The sequence below is a fragment of the Vicugna pacos genome, chromosome 25 (assembly GCF_048564905.1).
Source record: "Vicugna pacos chromosome 25, VicPac4, whole genome shotgun sequence".
NCBI lineage: Eukaryota > Metazoa > Chordata > Mammalia > Artiodactyla > Camelidae > Vicugna > Vicugna pacos.
The window spans coordinates 35,152,131-35,175,431 of NC_133011.1; the positions used below are offsets into that span (position 1 = coordinate 35,152,131).

The 23,301-nt window shown below is 36.9% G+C and overlaps 1 long non-coding RNA gene across 1 annotated transcript in view; it reads right to left on the minus strand.

Moving 5' to 3' along the window:
* LOC140689325 (uncharacterized) overlaps positions 1-23,050 on the minus strand; it is a 127,408-nt gene extending 104,358 nt beyond the window's left edge. Inside the window, exon 1 of the long non-coding RNA XR_012064252.1 lies at positions 22,569-23,050. This is a non-coding gene — a long non-coding RNA (uncharacterized lncRNA). The remainder of the gene's footprint in view (positions 1-22,568) is intronic.
* Positions 23,051-23,301: the final 251 nt, after the last annotated feature.

The following is a 23,301-nucleotide window of genomic DNA, read 5'->3' on the forward strand; positions in this document are numbered from 1 at the left end:
GCCTGCCTATTACTCAATTTTCAATTGTTACTAATGGAAGTGAAGATGAGGCCCTAGAACTCTGAATCATTACAGCAAGTACCTATCCACCACATCCTCCAATAGTGACAACCTCAAGTGTGCCTGTTTTCCTTGGGATCATCAGAACCAAACTCTAAGTTTTTGTTGCTTGTTTTCTGAGCCACTAAAATAAACTAGGAAAACTCAGACCATCGCTCACCTGTCATCTCTCAATCTAATCTTTGTATTTTTGTGAGAGCAATGAGGCCGATCTTGGCACTCCCTCTCTCTTCTCAGATTATTTTGCTTTATAGTATGTGGCATCATATAATGCAGTATGTATTTTACTAATTTGTTTATCTTGTACCACTAGGATGCAGGCTTTGTGAGATCAGGAACTTATTTTTATTTCTTATTCTTTTGTTTTTCTTTGATATGTACATAGAATATAATAGATACTCAATAAATAATGTGTTAAATGAGTGAATGAATGAAATGTAAAGGAACAGAAAGCTGTTATGGCTATATGAACACCAGGGAAAATGGACTGCAAGGCAAAAAATCATTCCTAAATCTCAAGGGGATCAATAAATAATTTAAGAAAAAATACTAAGTTTATGTGAAACATAAAAAAGTGTGAATTTGCCTGTATGCAATGATATAGTTTCAAATGGTATAAAGTGAAACTTGACACAAATACAAGAAGACTTTGATAAATCCAAAATTATAAGAAAAGTTTTAACATCCCCTCTCACTAACAGATCAAGCAGACAAAAATAATAATATGGAAGATTAAAACAACAAAATTAATAGGACTGATTTAATTAAGACTGCCAGACTTAGCAAGAGAAGAAAAACATAAAATGCCTTCTTAAATTTGAATTCAGATACACAACAAATATTCTGCAACATAAAAATGTGTGTACCAAAAATTCAAATTTAACCTGGCATCCTGCATTTTATCTGGAAATCCTATACCTAACGACAACATATAAAACATCTAACAGTTGCACAATACACATTCTTTTTAAGCACATAAATTAGCAAAAACTGACTACGTATTAGCCATTTATGTAGTCTCCAAAATAACTGGTAACTTACAGAATACATTTTATGAGCATATGTAATTTTGGTAAAAATCCATAATACATGAATAAATTTAAAAGTATATGTATTAATAACTCATTCATCAAAGAATCAATTATGAAATAAATTTTAAAATATTGAGAATTCAACTATAACATATCACATTAAAAACTTTAGAGTTATAGCTAAGCAGTATGTTGAAGAAAATATACAGTGTAGTTTTCATATTAGAAAAGGCAGTTTTAAATTAATGATCTATGTCTCTGGTCTGCGGAATTTATGTAAAGAATAGTAGAACAAACCAGAAACAGCCAGGTAGAATGAAACAATGAGGATAAAAATCAAGATTAATAAAACATAAATAAAACAAATTTGGAGAATAGGCAAATCCAAAAATTGTTTCTTTTAAAAGACAAAATAAACAATAGATATTAGAATTTTAGAAGGAGATAGAAGTACAGATACTACAGACATGATATACTTAATAAGAGAACGTTACAAAATTATGTCAAAATTTGGAAAACTTACATGAAATCGACAACTGTTTAGAAACGCATATCTCAATAAAACTGATCCAAGAAGAAAAATAACATGTGAACAGTCTCATAACATTAAAAATATAGACCACTTTCAAAGACTTGACCTAAGGGAGGCTTTGCTGCCTTTGCTTCAAGTGTGCCATGGTTATATGCAATTGGCATCCCCACCAGCTAGAACTGAGAAAGATGATGGAGGAGAAAGCCAGGGGGATGTACAAGGCCAGGCCTGATAGCAAAATGGTCCATTTCTATTTACATCCTGTTAGCTAAAACCCAGTACCTGGCCACGTGTAACTGAAAGGGAGGCTGGAAAGTGGAAATTTAGCTGTGTATCTGGGATGAAGTTTATATTTTTATATACAGCTAGAAGTTTCACCAATACCTCATTCATATACTAACAGAAAAAAGGCATATTATTAACTCAATAGATACAGTAAAAGAATTTAATAAAAGTCAACAATCACTGATTGAAAACAAAATAAAACAAAAAAATAAGGCAAAGCAAAATTCTGGCTATTTTAGGAACAGAATTCCATTTCATCATTCTGATGAAAATATCTACAAAATTAAATACACCCATTATATTTAATGGTAAATTACTGAACACACTCCCTGTAAGATCAGAAAACAGGCATGGATGCACATCATACCCACGTGGATTTATCGTTCCACTGGATATCGTATCAAGTTTTATAGGGAAGTAGAAGCAAGTATAATGAATATGAAATAAAAAGAGAAACCCATCTCTCATTCCTAAATAATGGCATAATTCTTAAAATAATATAATCCACAGATATACAACTAGAATTAATAGAGAGATTGTCTTCTTATTGCATAAAAAATTAATAATACAAAAATTAATCACATCTCACTAGGAAAATATTTTAATATATAATTTTAAATAGTATCTTTTATATAATATTAAAATATACATAATTTTGGGATAAATATAATGAAAGGTTTGTATAGTTATCAAGAGAATTATAAAAACATTATTAAATAAAAGGAAACCTTGATATAAAGAGAAATTATAGTATTCCTGGATTGGAAAATTTAATATCATAATTAATCTTTCCTAAGTCAGGTCATAATTTCAAAAAATTATGCAAACAGTTCCTGACAGAATATTTTGGAAGTTGGCAATATGACTACAAAAATCTTTATAGAAAGGCAGAGAGTCAAGGATAATAAAGACATTTTTGTAGAAGATAAAGAATACGAGAACTTGCTTTACCATATAATAAATACTATTATAAGCATAGATTAATTAAGACATTATGTCTTCACCATAAAGTAGAGATAAAGATTTACAGGAAAGAATAAAAGCAAGGGTAAAGATCCCTGACTGTTTGTAAGCTTCACTATGGAACAGCTGGCATATCAGATTAGTAGAAGTAAGAATATTCGTACAAATTGTTCTGGGAGGGTTGGTATTCCATGTTACAATAAAATAAATTCAGAACCATACTTGATGCCATGATGTAAAATTATTAATTCTATGTGAATTAACTACCTAAAGATGAGAACAAAATTATTCAATTTGTAGAAAGTAATATAGAAGCTTTTTTACCTCAGGCTGGAAAGAAACTTTTCAATCAAAACAAAGAACATTCTAAAAGGAAAGGAAAATATTAGTAATCCCCATAACAATAAATCAGATACACCTGCTCATCCAAAAACATCAAAAGAGAAAACAGAGGTGCAAACTGTGAGAGGATAGTTTTATAAAATATAAATCTGAATTTACATTTCAGATTTCACATGTACTTAAAATTTATAAACAATGATTTCAATTCTATTAGAAAAAAATCAGCCTGGTAGATTAACAGATAAACACCTTCAACAGACCTTTCACATAGGAAGTGTACCTGTGTGCACAGAATAGCTGCCAAATGTGTGAAAAGACGGTCAACCTCATTGATGTTCAAGGAAATGAATGATGAAATCCACTGAGATACCCGTAACCACTGAGATCCCAGACTGGTGAAGTGACAAAGCACAGAGTCTGACAGTATTATGTTTTGGCAGATGGAAAATGGTGGTGAGAGTGTAAACTGGCACAAGAACTTCTGAAAGCAGTTTGCCCTTGTCCCGTAGAGTCAGAGTTATGCATACCGGGTGGGTGTGCTGGCCTAAGACAGGGGCATACATGCAAGAAGGTATGGTGAGTATTGAGCAAGGCCCTGCAGGTGTCTCCCACTGATTCTTCAGAAAGACCCGGGGGCAGGAAATGAGAGATGAATGATGCATCTTTAAGAAGTGGTGTTGCCAAAACAAAGCAGGTCAACTATCAAGAGACTTTATCAGAGCCATTTTCTGAGTTAATAGGTGAGATCAAGAGTTTGTGCAGCATTGCACAAGGTGTTCAATGTACCTGTGACCCCACCATTTCCCTCTTAAGAAGCCATAGAGAAACTTGCATAAAAGCTCCAGCAGCCATGTACAAGATGCTTTAAGCTGTACTTTTCTGAGTAGTGCACAGTGATGGATTAATAATGGCCTATAAAGCAATAAAAAAGGATGGATGCAAGCACACTAAAAGCATGAATGATTAGTAGGAGCACAAGGTTAAGCAAACAAAGAATGTTGTAAAATAACACACGGAATATGCTGTCATTTATGAAAAGTTTAAAAACATTAAAAACCAAGTAAGATATTGCTTATGAATACAAAGCAAGGGCATGATAAACACACATCTTGGGACAGTGGTTATTTCTGAGGAGGAAAAGGTGACTGAATTTTAGAGATGCTTAAACAGGACTTTAAAGCCAATGGTTACATTGTTTTTCAACTGAATGGCTTGTTTCATAGTAATTTTCTAAATCTTAAATGCATTTTACACATTTTCCTTTTTGTCCCTCTGGTAATTAATAAAAATATAATTAACAGAAAAATTACAAAATTTGTACTTACGTTTATGTGTTATGTTGTCCTGTTTTCTTTTCCTGGTCTACTGTGGACCTGAATTCATTCATTTATATAAACCCTTTAACTCATTTTTAACACTTTATACCACTGCAATATATTCTGTTTTCTTCCTGGTTTTAGAGTTTATGGAGTATTTTAGATAGACAAACCAGTCTTGGTTACAAAATGATGATCCCGGGAATGCACTTGACAATGAATATGCTTGGTTTAGCCCACACAGTGCTTAAAAATTGAATGGGGATGCCATCAGGATGGACATCCACCCTACCCAGCCAGGTACCCCCACATACCCTATTGTCTTGCTCTAGTCGGCTTCTTTACTTTATTGGTGGTTACAAACATTTGTGATTGTGACTCTAAACAAACATGGGGACTGAGAGGCAGTAACTTAGTGCTGTAAAAAGAAAAGTCTCTTTGACTTAAAAGGAAGGGCTTCAATTTAGCATGTCCCACACTGACATGACTTCAGGCACAAACTATGTCCTTACTTCTCTCCTACAGCTCTGAAAATATGATTCAAAGAGTTAAGCATGCCTTATAATTTCTCTTGAAGCCGGTGAGATCCAGCATGGGAGTCTGAAGGAAAGAGGTGTACCAAACAAGCTGAGGCAGCAGGAATGGGGGCAGAAATGAGAGATTCAGACGATGTGACTAAGGGCTTTGGGCTGCCTCTCTGGAATTGGCAATGAGGCATGAGTGTGTGTGGTTTATGTGTGTCCACATCTCTCAGAGTTGGCAGAGCCACCTGAAAACACATTATAGAACTCATAATGGAAACTGGGGCAAGGTTTGCTAGTGAGCAATTTGTTGCATATTAGTCGCATTTGGACAATATCCTCTGAGGAAATCACATATTGGCCTGACACTTGTCAATGAAGAGAGGAACTGACAGCTACTTCTAACTCCTCATTATCATCGCTCTAATGGTTCCATTAAAGAGGAGGGGAAAACACAGCATCATTATTCAGTGCGTGCCAGACAGTCACGACCTGAGAACCTGCCATCTATCAGCTGCACTAGGGCTCTAGTGGGAATAAACGAGAGTCAGCTCCTGCCCTCAAGGAGCACATGATGAAATGAGAAAGACACATGCTTACTCCCAATTGTACCTATGTGAGGGAAGTACTAATAGAGGTTGGTAAACAGTGTCTCATGATCACACGGAACGCAACCATTTTCGTCTGGAAACTGATTCAAATTCTTTGCAGAACCTGTCAGTGTAAAGGGAGAGAGGGGAGGAGAGAGAGATCTTTCAAAGGTGATGTAAGAGCAAATAGTTAAACGACACATTGAGCCTGACAGAGTAGAGAAGGAGGGGGACTCTTCCTGGCAAAAGAAATAGAGGAGCAGATATAGAATAAGGAATGTAGATGGTAAGTTTGGGGACCAGAGGATTTAAGTAGGTATGAGTGTGTGGGTGGATAGTGTAAGAGGAAGGAGGCAGATATTACATTTTAAAAATGCCTGAAAGAAAACACAGAGACAATTTTAACATGATATATGTTGGTTTTCCAATGTCTTTCTGTGAAAGGTTAAAATTCACTTACCACCTTTAAATACTGTATTTAGGAAGAGCTAAATTTGACTGAGAATGTCAAGCCTTTTTTTAGTTTTAATTTAAAAGCTAATACTTTGAGTATGCCAAAGCACAGTGTCTACACATTTAAACCATTTCAACTTTGAAAATGTCATGACCAAAATACTAAAGTATGGACTGTAGCACCATTACTGTTGGTAAACTAAACTACAGAGGCCAGTTCGTTTTACAAAGGACCAGCCGAATAGTTCAAAAGAACTGTCATTTATCCATCTTGCACTTTGCTAGCATCCTTAAGGGACCATCAACAAGTACCCTTTTTGCTGGTAATAGATATGCAACACTGAGTTTAAATTGTTACAGATGTTTCGATATTTTCATTCTTTCCCATTCTCTGACTCACTCACATCTTCCTTTTACCCCATGGTGGGCAGATAACTACATGTGAGAGCTGAATTTAAATTCTGGATCCACTACATAGTAGCTGTGTAGACAGGAGATAGCACTTAATTTCACTGAGACTCAGTTTTCACATCTGTAGCATGGTAATGGTACCCATGCTAGATGATTTTCAAGGCTGTGCAAGAGATCAAGATGTAGCAAGCATTAAAGTGTCTTTTATGGTCATAAAAACAAATATGAAAGTAGGTCACAATATAGGTTACATATCATGACCATTGTCATATTCAGAACCTTTCCCTCTTGCTTGGCTTTTGTTTTTCATGCCCTGAGAAATAAGTCTCATTATAGAGTTAACAATTATTTGTGCCTAATTGAATACCTTTCCCTTATGTGTGCATTTAAACAGGTGTATCCTGAGTCCCCTCACAGCCACTCTGAGATATAAACAGACTAGGTACTGTAATGAACAATTTTAAGGGAGAGGCAACATCATATTTTAGTTTAGAGCAAGTATTGTGGAACTTGGCATCTTGGGTTCAAATCCCAGCTTTTTCACTACTAACTGCATAACCTTGGAAAAGATCTTTAACCTTGCCTTGTGTCAGGCACCTCATTGATAAAATGGGGTTACTACTACTACTTTTTTCATGGAGATTTTATGGATTTTAAAATAATTAATGCATGTAAAGTGATCAGAACAGTGCTTGGCAATTAATACACTCAGTAAATGTTAGCTATTCATTTTCTGTAATGATCAAGCCATTATTTTGTCAAGGCCACTGCTGAGAATTTCAGGTTCGGTAATTCTGGGTGATGCTCAGTCATCTGCATTACAAATTTTTTTTTCTGGTGACTCTGCTGTAGGTGCCACTTAGCTTGCACTTTGACAAATAACCGTTAGTTATCACCAGTGAGCAGAGCTTAACGGAGGGACTCTGCCCTGGCTCCTGTAAACTTCACTCACTTCTTTCATTTACTGCACGTTGACTACATGCCAGATACTGTGTCAAGCTCTGGGGTACGTCTGCTCTTGAATTTGCCTTTGTACGCATGTGTGCTCCTTCCCAGATGCAACTCAGTGGCTTGTCCTGGGTTTCTGGGGCTGAAGTTGTTGCCTCAGAATCCTTACGCTCAGTGTTAACTGAAGACCTTGGACAAAGAATGTCCTTTATTGAGTTCTGCTGATGTTTCGCTTTCTTCCTATTTGTTCTACAGTGCTGGCTGCCCACTTGCCTCACTCAGGCCAGAAACAACTTTGGACTGACTCCACAGATCTCTCTTTAATCCGAGCATCTGCTCTACCCTGCCTTTATTCTCTTGGATCACTGGATTATTTTGTGTACAACATTCTGCACCTTATGGCATTAAGAGAGATATTTTTAAATCCTTTTGATCAGAAGAGTAATTTCCTGCTTGGTGTACAAACTTAAAACATAGTCTCCACCGTATGGCCTCATGACATGTTCCTACTAAACTGTATGAGACATCCTGTAAAGGCAGCTCGGTGTAATTGATATTTATGAGTCCATAATGACAGCTCTGTGGGCTAAAACAACAAGCTGCCTTAGGGAGGGTTCTTCCAGAGCAGGTCCTGCAACAGGGATTTCAGAGGAAGTGGTTATTATGTAGAAGGACTTAGAAACTTCTAGCAGGAAAGCGGGCGGTGAGACAAAGAAGGCTGTAAGTCAGTACAGAGTGTAGCAGTGAGAGGCTGCTGCTGTGGAAACAGGGGCTCAGTCCCTCTGCCAGCCTCTGGGAGACAGCATGAAAATGTTCCTCCGCATTTTTTCCCACTAAAGGGAGAGGAGGCTGCAGTATTTATATAGCAACTCCCCATTCATGATGACTCAGAGCTACTCCTGCAGGGGCCATCTTCTTGTTATGGTGACTTTAACGCTGTTTAAGTATGTAGTTCCGATCCAAAAAAAGGCTTGTGGCAGAGAGCTGCAGGTACTAGGAGTAGGAAGTCATAGCTGTGTAGAGGAACACTGACTGTTGAGATACGATTGAAAACAGCGTCTGTTACATAAGCGTGTAATATTGGGTTGTGTGCTTCTCAAGGTAAGTCATTTAAATATACGTACTGAGTAATCAGAATAAATTCGTATGTGTATTTGTGTGTATACTGATTGCAGCCCTACTCTGTGCCAGGCACTGAGATCCACACAGAGGATACAAAAGTGGGTAAGATGTGTTGTCGCCACAAAGGACATTGGAGCCTGATGGGATTCAGAACACAATACCTCAAAATACGGTACTTTGGCACACTGAGTATTTTAAGCTGAAGTAGTCTGCGAAAACAGCAGAAGCAGTCTGCCTTCCACTCAGACCTTTCCGCTCCCTGCTCCTCTGAAGCAGGTCATGAAATCCTTGACTGAGAGGTGTCCTCTCTACAGCTGAAGAAAACGAGCATCCTCACCTCCAAAGACAAGCAGACACTGAGAAGAATCCCACCAGGACTCACTAAGTCTCCATTGGTTTACTACACTTAACTCATATTCTTTGACTTGTCGTATTTTCCCACCACTATCTTCTCTTCATCAAACAGAGCATAACAACATTCAGGTTTAACTATTTTGGGGGTGTCTTCATTTCCTTAAGAAGGCTCCTGTGTCAGGTGAAAATTTATACTAAATAAATTTGTGTGCTTTTTTCCTGTTAATATGTCTTTGTCAGTTTAATTTTCAAACCAAGCCAGGGATCCTAAGAGGATCAAGGAAAACAACTTCTTCCCCTACAGACTTAACAAGGAATGCCATCATGGAGAACTATAAGTAATGACAGAACTGAAATGCTGACACAGACACACACACACACACACACCTCAGCAACCTAGTCTTCTGATCTAATGAGATGATCTATGAATAAATGATATTAAGTCTAAACAGTGATTTGCCAGACAAAGGAACAGAAAGGTGGAAAAGAACACAGCAGACTGAGGAAATGATGGTCATCAAACTACAGAGGGGTGAAAGGGTCTGCTGAGTGTCTGGAGAAGAAGGAAAAGTTTAATGTGATAGGAATCTACGAAGCAGCATTTGCAGCAAATAATAACATGAGCATAAGTGGAGCTGGGAAGCATGGGGGAAGGAATGTCAATTGATGTGGACAGAAATTTATGTTAAGGGCACTTTAGTTAGGGCAGTTCTGTCCCAAGCAAAAGTATTTGCCACGTACTGGTTCTGTAAAGAGGTCAAGAGATGACTGTGGTAATGATAACAATGACTGTATGCATACATCCAAACACAATTGTGTGTATTATGCACAATCTTTATATACTAATTATACCTCAATAAAGCTGGAAAAAAAACACTGGGTGAGCAACTAAGGACACATGAATATGGGATGGGTATTAGATAATATGGAATTATTGTTCATTTTCTTAAGTGTAATAATTGTATTATGGGTATTTAGGAAGATGTCTTTATTCTTAGGAGATATCTGTTGACTTATTTAGGAGTGAAATGCCATGATGTCGGTAATGTACTTTCAAAATAGTTCAGCAAAATAAATCTTATTTTAAAAATTGATGATTTAAAGTAAGAAGACATACTTAAAAAGATCTCTTTGGTTGTAGGTGAGGATTCGACCTGAGAGGAGAGGGACTGAAGCAGAGGCATCGGGAAGGCTGAGACAGTCCAGAGGGAAGGCACAAGCAGCTCACTGATAATGGGGAGCAATGAAAGGGCCCCCACAATGGAGCTTAAGCAGAATAGATTTCGCTGGAGGAATAGATTTCGCTGGAAGACTGCATATGAGGGGCTGAGTTCACTGAAAAGATGTTTCCATGCTGCTAATATACTTTCTGTTTTCTGATAAAACACTGAGTCATTTCTCTACAGCCTGGCTCTTTTTCTCCCACCCTCCCTCCTCATATTCATTCTAGCATCATTCCATAGCAGAGTTTGGCATGTGCAGAAACTGAACCTTTAAATACGAGCTCCTAGAGAAATAACACATTCATTCATAATCTTCTCATTCTAGGCAGAGTGAGTTTCAACTGCTGAAGAGCAGAAGGGAAAGTTGGGGTATCCGGTGGGACTGTGTCTCTGCTTTGTAAAATAAATCTTCAATCTTTCTCTTTCCCCATTTACGCCTCTGCTTCTCTAGCTCTAAGTAGGTTCTAGCAGCCTCAAAGGGGTGTTGGAATAATGAATGTATTTTCTTGTGGATAGCTTTGAATTCTCAGATGAAAGGTGCTGTGTCACCAAAAATTATAATTATAATCAAAGCACTCAACCTTTCATCCTCACATGCCTTTGAGGTTTAGAGCCCTTGTGTGGATTCCAAATAAAGTTAGAAAATGCCTCTAAAATGCCAAAAAGTTTCTAAAAGCAAAACATGGAGAAAAGAGTTTCGGTCTTGCTGTAAAAACAAGGCTTAAAATAAGAGTATTTCCTAAAATCCCCATACACTCAACTCTTTTATCTTTAGTATCCTAATAGAGGAAAAACATGGGGATAGAAATGCCTGGGCTTTTTTTAAAAAAAAAAAACATATTTCATTTTACAGAATGGATTTGTTTAAATTATACATTTGTATACAAAAAATAAGGTATGATAACCATGACAAGATTAAAATCCATAATTATATTAAGATCTCCACTTTGTGAGTAAGATATCCTTATAGAACTCCATTCTGGGTAGGGAAATTAGAGCTTCCTGCGGCATCAATTAAACTATAGAAGGCATTATTAACATTTTGAAAAAAGCTCATAGTTACTACAGAAAGGGGTACCTGCATTGGAATCCTACTTTAATCACTTCATAGCTGTGGGAAAAGAGAGAATTGATTTTCTCTTGCACTCAGGTTTCTAAATTCTAAAGTGTGAAAAAAATTCTGCTAATAACTGTGAGGAGATGGCCAGATTTGGATCCTCACACACTATTTCTGCACGTTCTTTAGAGGGTTTATGCAAAGAAAACAAAACACTGAGAAAAAAATCATACTTTTCACTGCTATAAAGTTTGGCCTCATTAAACCATGTGGGACCCTAATAAAACTGCAAATGAAATTTTTATTAAAGGACCCAAAATACCAGAATTCTATCCAATCAATCTCATGAAAAAAAAGAGGCAGATAAGCAAAAAAGACATACTGTATTAATAGTTACCATTTGTAAGTCTGTGACCCCCGACTCCCCTGACAGCTCTAGTAATTGTAGCTCACCCTGTCCTCTTAAGCTTGAAGAGCATGACTAGCATGGAACAAAAGCAGTTGAAGTCTTGCTCTGAGGTTTCTTCCATTTAGTTCAGACAGTGGGAACTTTTAACTCTGATGAAAGGAAATATATACACACATGCATCAGAAAACAGAAGTTCAGGAAAGACAGAAAGTTGCTGCCTTCTGAGATCTTATCAGGCCAGGACAGCTGTCCTGTGGCCAGGGGCTGGGGGATGGGGAGAGCTGTATGAGAGCTCAAAGTAAAAATGTCTGCCCTCTGTTCAGATTCATTCTTAGGCCCCATCACTCTGACAGCCATGAAGAAAAGAGAGGGGGAAGGACTCTTCCCCTGTATGCTATGACATGTATTCCTTTTAAACATTATATTTGTACAAAAAGTGGCCCAATATGTCTTTTTTTGGGGGGGTAATTGGGTTTTTATTTATTTATTTTAATAGAGGCACTGGGGATTGAACCCAAGACACTGTGCATGCTAGGCATGCACTCTACCACTAAACTATACCCTCCCCTCCCATATGTCTTTTTTAACTTGAGGTGGAGGTTTGATATTTTGGCCTTCTATTGTGCAATTTTAAAAAAGGGGTAAATTTTGGGCACTTCTCATCTACTCTATCTCCTCTGTCAAGTGGCCAATAGCCTTGAGCACACTAGACAGAAACAAGTTAGTACAAAACTTGGCATTCTCCCAAGTTCAAAACATAATTTTTCCTAGAGTTCTTGTCATCCATATGACTAATGAAAAAAAAAAAGATCAAAATCTAAGTGCAGCAAGGTAAAGAAAATGCTTATTTTATCTTAAATCTTAGTGGGAGAGATTCCTTATGGTATACACTTGATATAACTAAATGTTCTACTGAAAAATTTTCCCTTTTTACCATCTTCTGCTCTGCATGTTCACAGGTTGATTTTACGACACCAGACACATGGATATTAAATACTACAAACAAATATAACACAAGAGAGGAAAATTAAACATGTTATTCACCTTAAAGTGGCATTTATACCCCTTAATAGGTAGCCAAATATTGCTTCATCTTGATCTTGATCCATAACAATAGAAGTACTTCCTCAGTACTTCTCTGAGTAAGTGGATGGTAGAATCATCAAACATAGAGGGAAAACCTTATTATTCAGGATAAACTAACAGAAACACAGAACATTAAATAAGGAAACCCTAGCCAAGTTATTTCACTCCTTGGGATGGACTGTCTGATGTCTAAGATGAGGAACTATGTTTCCTGATTCTCCTTCTCTGTAGACACAGCAGCAGTCTAATGTAGAATTGGCCAAAAGAGGAATGTACTCATGTTTTGGAAGAAGAAAAAAAAAAAAAGCGGACATCGTTACTCTCCAAGGTGAGAAAGATAAGACATAGGGGAAGAAAAACACAGATGTGCCCGATGGCTCCCAGCTGACTGCTGTTTTCCTCTACTCCATATCCAACTTGTCTTCCTAACAGCTGCACCTGCTGAAACTAACAGTCCCAGGGCAACTATGGGGCACTTGGCTGCAGGCTTGCAGAGGCAGTGAGTCCTCTTCCTGTGCCACCAATGATAAGAACACTGCACTTCTGGAAACTTCATTCTGGGAAGAAGTTTATAAGATTGTTTAAAATGTAGATGACCCTAAAAAGTTTAAGGAAGAAATGATTCCAATCCTTCATGATGTCTTCCAGAAAACAGAAGCAGAAGGAACACTTCCTACTTATTTGATGAAGACAGGATTACTCTAATACTAAAACTAGATAATGACAATACAAGCAATGAAAATTGTAGACTAATATCACTAGTGAACATAGATTAAACACCCTCAACTAATGATAGCAAATTTAATAAAACAATGAATTAAAAGAATCACGCACTGTGACTATGTGGGATTTGTTCTAAGTATGTGAGAACAGTTTAACATTTGAAAACCAATTAACACAATCCGTCACATCAACAAGAAAAACCATGATCATACCAATAAATTCAGAAAGAGTATTTGACATAATCCAATGCCTAGTTATGATAAAAACTCTCAACAACCTAGAAATACAAATTTCTCAATCTGGTAAGAAACATATATGAAAAAACAATAGCTAACAGTGGAAGAGGTCACTGAGAGGAAGTGACTACTGGCTGATCCATGAGCTACAGCTGGGCAACTGGAGGTGGCTCCTCCTCTCCCCAGTCCTTGGAATGAACACTTTGCCCACTGTTCCCACAGTGGTGGCCATTTTTAAGGACACTCTTGAGAGAGCAATGTGTTGTTGAGACGATCTGCATGGTATACGTGGCTGAACTCTGTCAAGGCCTCAGTATGAACTTTGAAGATTCTGGAGGGCAGGTTTAGAGGTCTACTCACCTTGCAGCCGCCCAAGACCAGCCTAGTAAGTACGTTTCCTTGCTTATTAAATCTGTCACCTACCAATCGGGAGTGGTCTGCCTCTTTCTTTGGTCTTTCCTTGCCTTCTGTGTACAGGGGCCAGTTTGTGAACCAACACTGACACCATTCTTAATGGTGAGAAACTAGATAATCCTCCCTTAAAATGGGGATCAAGGCGATGATGTCCCTTCTCATAGCTCCTATTTGATATCAAAAAGGAAGTCCTATCTAGTGCAATAATCAGACAGTAGAAGGAAATAAAAGGTATACAAACTGGGAAGGAAGAAATAAAACTTTCTTTTTTCACAGATGATATAATTGTCTATGTAGAAAATATCAGAGTCAACAACAGCAGCAACAAAAACTCCTGGAACTAATAAGCATAAATAGCAAGGTTACCGGACTCAAGGTTAATATAATAAATGTAGATTCTGTTCGCATATATTACCAATGAATAATTAGTATGTAAAATTTTAAAAAATATATAATTTACAATGCACAAAATAAAGAAAGAAGAAATGGGGGAAGTACTTAGATAAAACCAGGATCCAGGAATACCAGGGCATCTGAATGCTCAAATCCTCTCCCGCTGAGAGCAGGACTGGTTCCACTGTCAGTTCTGGCAATTGCTGGGTCCTAATTTCACGAACCAGATGCAAGGTGGTACGTTCTTAGAGGCTATAAGTGCATAAAATGCTAGGGACTTGCCTTTGAGAGAAGAAAGGAAAAGTTTCAATAAATCACAAAGTAGACTACGGATTACAGTTCCCCTTTAACTCCTACCGATGGGCTCAAATCCTAGTTATAACTTTACACAACTGTGATTCAGAAATTAGTCAGGATCTCATTATACCATGGAAACTTGATCATTTTCAGTTGACTTATCCAGTAGACAAAAAGAGAGAGAAAATTTCTCCTTTGTATTTTCTTCAACTATTCTTCCAAAAGAAATGGAATTATCACATGACAATGTACCTAAATATGAGGAAATCTATTTTCTGGTGAAGTACAGTGGCCACAGCAGTAGATCTGATTTCTTAATTCCTAATTTATGCTATTTGATAAGTTCAATATTGTCCGATAAGGTCAATAGACCATTAGTTTGTTCCACTACCGTACATCTCCTTAAACATTTTCCCGGACTTCTGCTCATCCTCTAAAATTATCCCTTCTAAATGCATACTTCAATCTTTTTTATTATCAGACTTTGTCTTTTAATCTAGTGCCATTGTTTTATTTGCATATATTTTAAAACTCTAATTATAGATCATTTTCTTCTAACTGTTAAACCCCAAATCAGAAACTGTAACCTAATCAAAATTGGACTAGGTGTTTTCATATTGTTTTTCATCTTAGGGACATGCTGTTCTTATCAAATGTCATTCTTTTATTGTTTCTTATCATTACTATCAGTCTTATTGGGTGTTAATTTATTCTTCTCATTTTCCAAAGCACTAAAGGGATGCATAAAAGTCTGTGGATTTAGGCCACTTGCATGGACAAATTGAGTTTTTTCTTTATTATAGTACATCTTGATATAGGCCAATAAGCATGATCTCTTGATGCCTTGTTTTTATTTGAGTCCACAACACATAAGGATTAAAGAAGTTATGCGGCATTTATAGGACTTCTGTAGTCAGTTCAGGTAACTGTACAGTAGGACGTTAGAAAATATTTACTCTTTGAGCCTCAAAAACAAGTAGCTTAAAAGTTTATTACAATATCTAAGAAATATTATAAGCCTGCCTCATGCTTTTTAGTGATGCAGATAAAGGATTGGTAAGGCTGAAATAAAGTTATTTTTATAAGCTGTCAGGTTTGGCAGTTAATAAAACATATTTTTCAGAGTAAGAATTCAATTTGGATTTTAAAATGTATTTTAAATGTATAACTGTATCTGTTTCCAAGAAGATTTGTTGTAATTAATACAAAGATATAAACCTTTAGGGAGATCACATTACCAGTTGTAGGAATCTGGTCCAAGACCTTATTGTTTCTGAGCCTGTGACCACTAAATGTAAGTTGGCTAATGAATTAAAATGAATTGCCTTTTTATGGATCTAGAATGTATGTATACATATATGTATTTATCTGATCTACCTTTTTCATGTCTATTTATCTAATCATCTGTCAGTATTTATCTATATAATCACTACATTCTCTCTGGCATAACATCAAGGGTCTCAATAAACGTAGCCATTCTTCATCTAACCTAGGGGTGGTTCATTTGGAGGAAGGACACAGTAATAACACATGAAAGAACAGATGTATAGTCACATCAAGTCCTGGAGTACCCAATACGTTAGCAAGAAAAGTCTTTAAAAGCTAATTCTCTGTTCAGTTATTCCTTCATTCTTATTTTCCTGGTTAATTGCTGATTTTTCTATCACATCTCATGACCAAAACAACATCCTCTGAGAAGTTTTCTCTTACCACTCCCTTTGAAGCAAGTGCCCTTTCCACTGTATTCTATTAATCTGTTCTTATTTCTTTATTCTTTATCAGTCCCTGCTCACACACAGTAGGACGAAATCATCTGCTCTATGCTAGTAATAAACCACCTAACAGCACATCTATTGCTCTTAGTCTTTTATATACTCATTTTATGTCATTCAAGTTATATATATATATACACACACACACACACACATATATATATAACAATAACTTGGTTTCAGATAGTTTTTTAAGTGTTGGCAATAGAAAATAAATCAGACAAGGATACCGTCCTTATGTAGTTAGAGTACATTAGAAAAATCAATCACATAATCACACAGTGATGTTTAGTTGAGTCTTGAAAGACAAGTAGGTGTGTGCTTATTGGAGAGAGAAGATAAATGGTCCTCATAGACAGAGCAGCAGAAGCAAAAAAATCAAGGGATAAAACACCTGGCCACTCTTTTTTGCATCCTTAGAGTCATCTGCAATGCCTACAGTACTGGAGGTAATTGCATTTTTAAATGAATAAATGAAGGCAAGAATGATACACTCAGAGTGCCAAGATTTTGTAAAACCTCAACGAATTAAATAAATTCCACATATCAATTAGAACTGATTTGAGAGTGAAGAGACATGAGAAATTTTAATTGGGGCATTAAAAATACCAGCTGGTGAGTTTACAGAAGATCCTAAACACTGCTGTAAGGATTGGCAACTGCACATTTCATTTATTTCAATTCCTTGAGATGCATAAATTCTTTTTGCCCTATTGTCTCCCTGTGATGGAGTTTCCACTCATCAATTAATAGAACAGATAAAGAAATGCTAATAATACAAGCCTAAGGGGGACTTTAAAATTCTGTTTCCCCAAGGAGTTCTCAGCAGGCAACCTCCATTGACTACCTTTTTATTTCCTCAAGTGTGTGTCTTGCCTTTCAAGTATCACTCAGGTTGATGTCTCCTGATCTCATGCTCTGTCTCACCCCAAACACAACCCTTCCCAAACTCCTCCCATGTTCCTCTTCTTTCACTCTTTTGCTCTGTTTCCTATTCTCCAAATTCACATGTGACTTCTCTAATTACAGTGTAACTAGCCAGAGAGGGAGCCTTTGTAACCGAGATTCCTGGCAGTGGAGCCTTCACATTCTAGTCCTAGGAAGTCTCAGCCCCACTGGCTTGGGGACCCAGTCTGTCCCTCTCCCACCTTATTCCATTTGTTTATTCTAAAGCCCTGGCCTTGTTACTGGCATAGCACATTTAATTTCTAATAATATATGGTCCTCTGTCTATGAGGACCATCTGGTATTACCAGAGAGATTATTCTTGAAATAGTGGCTAAGAATATGATTACTTGTTTTAAATCCTGATTCCCCCACTTAGTGAGTTACCATGGGTAAATTTTCTTATCTATAGAATGGAGATAGAGTATAATCTACTTTTTGGACACTTAGGAGGGCTAAATGCAGTATTATCTGTAGAGCTATTCAAGGAGTCCCACTTCAAATACCTCATTATCACCTTAAAGCCTCCCTAACAGTTATTAACTTCCTTTTCTCCCTTATGATAAGAAATAAAGATGGAATATAATCACTTGTGACTTTTAACTACTGTTCTTAAAGTTGTAACAAGGTCTTTGTGTTTTTTTTTCTCAGAAAGATACCATTTCAAAAATTTTAACTAACAGACCTGAGAACTGTTTTGGAATTTAGGTTTTGTTTTTTTTCCCCCTAACCGTAGGAAGGAAAAGGTAGGAGGGATATATTTAAATTAGGAACGGCTCAATTCCTACACTAATCTTCTTGGGACTCTTACATTTGGGATGTGGTATATGTTGAATTGCCTGCTCCTATGATTCCAGCAGGGGCTAGGAAAACAGAAATGAGCTCCCAAACCTTTACATCAGGCTTGTCTTGCTTTCAGTCTTTCATCAAGGCAACCTTTAAAGGCCCTGAACTATTAAGTGGTAGTACCTTCTGGTCTAAGCAACAGAAATATGTTTTATATAATGATAATGGTGATGCTGATGCTGATAAACATATTAATACAGAACTTCTTTTCATTTCTAAGTATCAGCTTATCTATCTAGTATCTCAAGAATCTGGATACTGTGAAGTGGGTATAAACACAAATACCTCACCCAGATGAATCCCTTCTATACCTAGGGGCATCACCCTCTTAGTGGTACAGCAATATGTACCACTGCTAACACGGTAGAGGTTCCTGAAGTTCTATTTGTGGGCTGGGGATCCCAAAGAAAATACCAACTTATAACAAAATTTTATTTCTTTGGCCACTAGACATCACCCGAATTTAGTTTCAGCCTGAGTGTAACTATAAATCCAGCTGACAAAATGTAATTATAATCACACAGCTTGAATTTATGTTTAAAATACAATCATATGATTCCTCAAGGACCTGCAGGCAAGCAAAACAATACTTCTTTTCTCTACTGTTAGCTACACCTCATCTGGATTGGGGTATGCTGTAAAATTTAACCCTGCCTCTTTAGCTAAGTATTCTCTTCTTTCTCTCACCTCTGCTTTTCCTTTGTCTTTTAAATTTGGCCCTGAGAAGGTAGGAAGTAGCATTAAAGGCTGCTAGTATTTCACACATTCATAGAGTCAGGGTTACATTCTCAAGGAGTTTGGTTATGGTCCTCCATTCCAGGGGGTACCACATATATAGACTATGTATAATTTACCATGGAATCATACAAGGTGAGGCTCTGGATTGTTCCGTAGGACAAGAGTTCACTTCCCTATTTTAATTTTTTTTTAAAGCCTCTAATTTGAACTTTATTCCTGGGAACAGAAAGGAAGGAAGGTTATCATTAGATGAACCTAACACTTCTATATGAACCAGGATTGGATTGGTCCCAATAGATACCTAATAAGAATCAATTATTTTTATTTACTTAATCATTCACATAGTCATCCAAACATTTACTGAAGTTTGTGGTGCTCAATACAGAAACCAGAAAGGAATAAAATAGACATACAGTCTGTCTTCACAGAGCCTACAGTTTACTGCTAGAGCCTGATATTAATCAGGCATACAAAACTTTGTAATAATAAAATATATGTTATAAGTTGTTTTAAAGATCGAAGGTTGACAGTGCATACCAGGAATCAGATCTGGTCTGTAGGCATCATGGAAGGCCTCCCAGAAGAATTTAAGAGTTAAGTTGAGATATGAAGATAAGTGAAAGCTGATAAATTCAGAAAGAAGGGCAGAGGGAATTGCATGGCTAGCTTGTAAAAACTGAAGTCAGCCTGACAAAACACAGTGAGCAAAGAGGAATATATATAAGCAGATGAGGCTAGAAAAGTCCACATTACTCAAAAGGCCAAACTAAGGATTGTGACCATTGCTCTAAAGAGCAGTGGGGAGCCCCTGAAAGTTTCTAAGGAAATAAACGTCACAACTATGTTTGCATTTAAAATAAAAATCACTCTGCCTCTGTTGCTGAGAATGAATTAAAGAGAATATAAGACTGGATCTTGGGGAAAGTTAGGAAGCTATTTCAGTAGTTAACAAAAGAGACATGAGAAGGAAATGGTCATTGGGAAGGGTCAAGATCTAGCATGGATCCTAGATTTCTCTGGGTTTTAAGGAGAAATTACTAATTCTCTCTCTCTCCCCCCATTTCCGTATCTTTTTCTTTCTTGCCCAGCACACATCTCTTATAAACTATTTTCCAAGCTCACACTGACTCTCTTTCTTTGTGGAGTATACTCTCAACACCGCTCACCTCTACTAGCTATACTTGTCATATAATCTTGCTGGTCACAGTTACTGGAGGTAGATACCTCTCTCAAGTTGAACCTTAAAGATTACTTTTCTGAAATATTTGGACTTCTGATTCAGAAGGATGAAGTTTTGAAGTCTGCTTAAATTGAAGTTTTTTGGACTTTATAGTCAGTATCTCTTTTTATGACACTCTGATTATTTTTTCAAAAGAAGCTTTTCAAAATATGTGAAGATAAATGAATTGTATTTTTGAAATATTGAAAATGAACTTTCCCATGAACATAATACTTCAGTTGCCACACTAAAGATTGACTATTATTCCTATTTTTTGAAGAAAATAAAAGTTGCCCATGTAGGGTTGTTCAAATGTGTTTAATATCATCTTTGGTCACCGAGTTGGCCTCTCTCTCTGTTTTGTTTTGTTCCATTTGGTTGGATTTTATTTTGGACTATGATGTTAAAATACTGAGTAATATATAAAAACAGTGATACATAAATTTAAACGTCTGAAAGAGTTTTATATTAATCAAGTAGAAATCCATTTTACTGCAAATAAAATTTGGAATATTTTGAGTCCCAAAATGTAATTTTAAGGTATGATCATCATTCTTCACAAAATAACTGATGCTCAGACATCCTATAAATCTTTCACGTACATAACTACCTTTGTAACACTGGCCTTAAATGTATTCCCTGCCAAACTGAAATGATAGTAGACATTTTATATTCCAGTTCTATATGTTTAAGCCTTTTGAATTTCAAAATTGTTTTCTCACAGTGTGTTTATATCCATAAACATTAAAGTTATTTCATTGTTATATACATTATAATTACCAAGAGTATATGGTACAATAATATTGGTAAAATTAACCATGGTAAAACTAACAACAATAAAACTAAAGGACAGATAAAGAAAGGTATTAGGAAACATCATTTTGTGATCTGAAATTCTAAGTTTCCCAATAGCCACATAGGGATATGTGTGTGTGTGTGTGTGTAAAATATTCAGAATTATTCATTTTCAATTTTCAAGTTTCTGCTAAGCTCAGTGAATTGTATATGGTCATAATAGGGCAGTGATTTTCTTTTTCTTTCTTTTTTTTTGGTAGCTGTAGCATCTCTTTTGGTCAAAATCTTCTTTAAAACAGTATTAAAATGGATAAAGGTGGCTTTACTTAGGTTTAAGCAGAATGGGTGTCCCTAAGCCTTAATCTCTTGACTCTTATATCTCATTGAAACTTTGGGTAACCAATAGATTCCTGAAGAATTATTTTGAAGAAATCATTACAGAGAGAACAATATGGCAGGAAACAGCCTCTACAATGGAAATATGAAACTTAACTGTGCAATCTATTACTCTTGAACAAGTCATATCTGAAGCTCACTATTTTCATTTGCAAAATGAAGATGATGATAATTCAACAGAATGAATATTGGTATGGTGCTTGGCAAGTAGCTAGTGCTAGCAACGTGCCAACAAGTCTGTCTCTAGATGCCTGTAATCATACATCACAAACTGGCTTCTGCAGGAAGCACACTCTAAAATGGAGATTAGCATGCTTTATGTTTATGGTGGAGTACAACTGGGGTTGATGCCTATGTAAAGGGTAAGAAAGAAGCAGGACAAAACAAACAGGAAAGTTGAGCTTCTATGAGGTTCTAACAATGGCACACTGTCTAACCTTACCAGGAGCTTGGGGATAAAATGGCTCAGCAAACATGTCCCCCACCAAGCCAAAAAGGCTGGGTATTTTATACCCATGCCACCAATCCAATGACACAGGACACTCCAGATAGGGTGTGACCACCTCCCTGGGACTTTTAAATCCTTTTTCTACTGTCTTCTCGGGCAATCCAGATATTTAAATTTCATGTAACATGAGCCATTGTTTTACAAATGCTTCTAAGAACCAGCCTAGTATCAGGTGTGAACAATCTCTGAGGGTCTTTGCCAGAGCATTAAAACTTCTCTTAGAATGCTCCAAAACGAAAACAAAAACAAACAAACAAAACACAAAAAACCACCAAAAAACACAAAACCTCCGTTATCCAATATTGCTTCCTAGTTGCCTCTAACTACCCTCAGAGTCTACATACCTTCTCTGAATATGCCTTCTAGCTGCTGCCGATTCAGGCTGGCCAAATCTTACAGCTCCTTGGGGGTGCAGGCCCTTTATTCTAGTATCACACTCAGTATGATCTTGGCTGCATTATTCAGTGGCTTAAGACTACGTAGAGACTTAGTGTCCTATAGGGAAAGAGGGGCACCTCCTGGATAAACAATTGTATTGAAGGACACAACATCTTAATTTCTTAAAAACTAGTGGGATACTCACTCTTAATAGGACATGGTGGGCCACTTCAGATGATTCATATACTTCAGCTGAATCTGAGAATTCAAGATCATCAGATCCATATGTCCGCATCTCAAATGCTAAGAGCTTCCCTCTTTCTCAGTCAGGGTGCTGATTTGGATTGGTAATAAAACATTCTTTGGCACTTGGCTGTCTGATAATTACCATTCTTGTACTCTTCTTAGGCTATCCCTTAACTTCCAGGGCAGGAGATAAGAGCCTATTTCATGGTACAAAGGAGACCCTATGGCTTTCACACATGGCTTTCAGCCTCTGCCTCCCTTTTTTGTTTGTTTTTCCCTCTGGACCATCAACTGAGTCTCAAAACAGCCATCCAGTTCTATTTTCCTTATAATTCTCATGTGGCTGAAGCAGTGTATCAAGTAGAACATATGTTCCCACAGATACAATATCCCAGTTCACTAGCAGTGAGTTTAAGCAATTGGACCACCAGAGTCTGCAATGACAACGTGCTCCACCTACCACCTCCAATGAGGATGGCGTCCTCACTGCCAGCCGAGTGATGAGGGATCCGTCTACAAGACACCACTTTGTCGCCTGTGGCCTCAGACTCCCAGCACGAAGCTTCCGTAGCTTTCTACTCTTGGAGGCAGAGCTAATAACGCAGCACATTTATTAGGTAGCTTCTGCTTTGCTTGCTTTTGTAACTTAAGGACAACTTTTTCAGTCTTCTTTTCAGGGCGATCAAATTAAA